General features: G+C 41.1%; 1 non-coding gene across 1 annotated transcript; it reads left to right on the top strand.

The window, feature by feature from the left end:
* Nucleotides 1-3,515: 3,515 nt before the first annotated feature.
* Nucleotides 3,516-3,622, top strand: LOC115718312 (small nucleolar RNA R71). The gene has a single exon (XR_004011891.2). It is a non-coding gene; the product is annotated as a small nucleolar RNA R71 (small nucleolar RNA).
* The last annotated feature ends 321 nt before the right edge of the window (nt 3,623-3,943 follow it).

Here is a 3,943-nt window from a genome sequence, read left to right as displayed (position 1 = left end):
GCGATACCCATCTTGCGAAGTGACAACACCGTGTTGTCATACTCTAACTGGGGAACTTCATATGCCCCGCAGAGTTCTGTGATAACTCCTGCCAAACCAAAACCACCTCTCGTGGCTCCTTGCACGATCTGCTCAATGCTTTGCCTTATGACTTGTCCAATGTTAATGTTGTACCCCTTCATTATGGCATACACATATTTCAGGCGATCCATTTGGACATCAGAAAAATGCTTGTTGGGCACTAACCGAGCACTCACAAAGTACAACCATATTTTTGCCACCGGGTTCAGCTCACACCGGTATAGAATATTTGGCGACCCCTCGGTGCCATCATTGTCATGGAACCTCAACCCAGGAAATCCCACTGTTTCTGCCACATCCACCATATCAAACTGCTCTTCCTCCTCAATAATTCGGAGGCGTTGTTCCTCCCTAGTGTAATCTGGGACAGAGAACATCACATTGAATGCATCAGCAGTGGCGGGAACTTTCTTTCCACGCACCTTGACTTCCCCATTCCGGCGGTCGGGCCAATTCGCAAGGAACTCACAAGCCATAGTAACATTAGCCCGACCCCGAGTATCTACAAAGCTTCCCCACTTCATTCTTTCTATTTGAGCTCTGATTGTTTCAAACCGAGGTTGGCGCCTTAAGGGATTTTCTGGGAATTCAATACCCCGATCTTCAATATAAGCCCTATTCGTTAACCGCACGAAGCGATTGTGGGCCTCGATATTTCCAAAGCGGGTTCTATCAAAACCCGTTGGTGGTGGGTTTGAAGACGAACCCTCCTCTACATTCCTAGTCCTCTTTGGTGCCATGTTCTCTTTTTTTTTCGAATTTTTTTTTTCTTTTTTTCGAAATTTTTATTTTTATTTTATTTTATTTTTTTTTTGAAACTTTTTTTTTTCAAAAAAAAAATTGGGCAGCACTTTCCCTTAAATTTTCTTTATCCCGAAAATAAAAATTCACTCAAACAATATTCCCAAACACTCAATACCACAATACAATAATGACAAACCCAATATCAACAATATTTTTGCACAACACACATTTATATCACTCAAAATCTAAAAAAAATTAATCAAATTCTTTAAAGAATGAAGAAAATGATACTTACAAACCCGAAAAAGCTTTACTCCACCTCCATTGTTGAATATTCTTGAAAGCTTGAGGTTGAAGTTGAAGACAATGGTGATTTTTGGATTTGGGCTATTATGGGTTATTTTTGGTGTGGGTTTTGATGATATGTGTAGATTGTTGAGTGAAATTGGGTTTTTGAATAGATTGGGTTTAAGAAATTTGAGAAAAGATGAAAAGATTGAAGATTGGAGATGAAAAATTGAATTTTTGAGATGGAAAGAGGGTAGGGTCGGCTGAGAGGATTTGAAATTTGAAATTAGTTGGTGTAGGGTTGAATGAGGGGGAAAGTTTGAATTTATAGAAATTTTCGTGAGCAAGTCGCGACTTGGCCTAAGGCTAGTCGCGACTAGCTTACGAGCAAATTTCATACCTCTCTGGAAAATCAGGAAGTCGCGACTGGGGTCGCGACCTGGAAAATAGGCCGTGACTTGGCCAAAGGCTAGTCGCGACTACTGGGCTCCAGGTCGAAAAAAATATTTTTTTTTTCACGCTTTTCATGATTCAATTAAAAAGAAATAATGTCTGGTATTTAAAAATTGCAAATACTAACAATACTAAAGCATACTAAAACATAATCAAAAGTCTAACGAAAAATACTTGGGTTGCCTCCCAGAAGCGCTGTCTTTATCGTCATACAGCTGGACGCTGAGCCTTGTACTTCAAAGTGGCGCCAGGATCATGGCGGACTTGGCTTGGTCAAATTGACCTCCCAAGTTGATAATTTCAGAGTTTTGCACCAGAATAAGTTCATTTTCAGAATTCCCACACACCAATCTTTTCCAACGTCGTCGAATCGTTCGAAGTCGCTCTTTAGGCTTTGTTTTCTTCTTATCAGCTTTTGCAGAAGAACTCTTCACTATCTCAATCTTACAACAGGTAGGAATGTCGGTTGGGGCAAAAACATTAAAAATGACCTCTTCATCTTGCACTCGCAACTTTAACTCCCCCTTTTGAACATCTATTAATGCTCGGCCCGTGGCTAAGAATGGTCTTCCCAAAATAATGGGAATAGTTGAATCTTCTTCTATATCAAGAATTAGGAAATCAGCAGGGAAGATAAACTTACCAACCTTCACCAGTACATCTTCAATTATCCCACGAGGATGAGTCAAAGAACGATCTGCCAGTTGTAAAGTCACTGTTGTAGGCTTTGCGTTTCCCAATCCTAGCCTTTTGAAGACAGACAATGGCATTAGATTAATGCTTGCTCCCAAATCACACAGAGCTTGGGTTTCCACCGAACCCCCTATAGAGCATGGAATATTGAAACTACCCGGATCTTTAAGCTTGGGCGGTAGTTTCTTTTGCAAAATGGCGCTACACTCCTCAGTTAATGCCACTGTTTCATAGTCCTCCAATTTTCTCTTCTTAGACAATATCTCCTTCATGAACTTCACATAACGGGGCATTTGTTCCAAGGCTTCAGCAAAAGGAATGTTGATGTGTAGTCTTTTGAAGACCTCTAGAAATTTTGTGAACTGCTTGTCTAGATTGGTCTTACGGAGTCTTTGAGGATAAGGTATCTTTTCATGATGATCAATACTGATTGGTGGGGACTGTTGTGGTTGTGTTGAGCTATCAGTAGCCTTCTCTACTGTTGGTATTGGGGTTGGCACTGGTTGAACTTTAATCTCCTTATTTACATCAATTGGTTGTGTCAATTCTGGCCCATCATACTTCTTACCGCTCCTCAGGGTAATTGAATTGCAGTTTTCCTTAGGATTAATTTCAGTTGTACTAGGCAAATTTCCTTGAGGACGGGTTGCTACCTGAGTTGCTAGTTGGCCCATCTGAGTATGCAGGTCTTTAATGGAAGATCTAGTTTCAGTCATGAATTGTAGCAATAAATCTGTCTGCAAACCAGAATTTCCACCAGAGGTTTGTTGCTGATTAAACTGTTGGTTCTGATTCTGGTTCTGATTTCGTTGCTGATAGAACCCACTGTTTCTTCGGTAATTCCCTGGTTGAACCCATAATTGTTGTTATTATTCTGTGAAAAATTTCCAATGGCTTTAGCTTCATCCATTGACAAATCATCCACATCTGCTTGACACTCTGAAAAGTGGTGACTTCCTCCACATAACTCACAAACAACTTGGGCTTGTTTAGCTTGCCCTGCAATCAGCTTTGTCAATGCCTCAACCTGAGCTGTCAACTTTGTGATGGCATCCACCTCTAACACACCAGCTACCCTCTTTGATTGGCTTCTTTCAGTTGGCCACTGCTGATTATTTAGAGCCATCTCCTCCAATAGATCATACGCCTCATTAGCACTTTTTCTCATAAAGGCTCCACCAGCTGCTGCATCTATTAGAGTTCTAGTGTTTCCTACCAACCCATTGTAGAAATTGTAGACCAGCATCCACTTCTCTATACCATGATGAGGGCACTTTCTGATTAGATCTTTAAACCTCTCCCAAGCCTCATGGAGAGATTCATTGTCTTGTTGACAAAAGTTATTGATTTCTCCTCTCAGCTTTGCAGACTTGGCTGGAGCAAAAAACTTTGACAAGAATTTCGTTGCCAGATCATTCCAGGTGGCGATAGAGTTGGGTGGCAAGGAGTTTAGCCAACTCTTGGCTCGTTCTCTAAGAGAGAATGGGAACAGTCTCAGTCGAATAGCATCATCACTAACTCCATTAACTTTAAAAGTTTCACAAAGTTCCATGAAGTTAGAGAGATGCAGGTTAGGATCTTCAGAAGGGAGGCCACCAAACTGAACTGAAGACTGCACCATTTGAAGTATGGCATGTTTGATCTCAAAGTTATTTGCATCCACTGCCGGTGGCCTGATACACGA

The sequence above is a fragment of the Cannabis sativa genome, chromosome X, assembly GCF_029168945.1.
Source record: "Cannabis sativa cultivar Pink pepper isolate KNU-18-1 chromosome X, ASM2916894v1, whole genome shotgun sequence".
Taxonomy (NCBI): domain Eukaryota; kingdom Viridiplantae; phylum Streptophyta; class Magnoliopsida; order Rosales; family Cannabaceae; genus Cannabis; species Cannabis sativa.
This window is presented reverse-complemented; position numbering and strand designations above follow the sequence as displayed.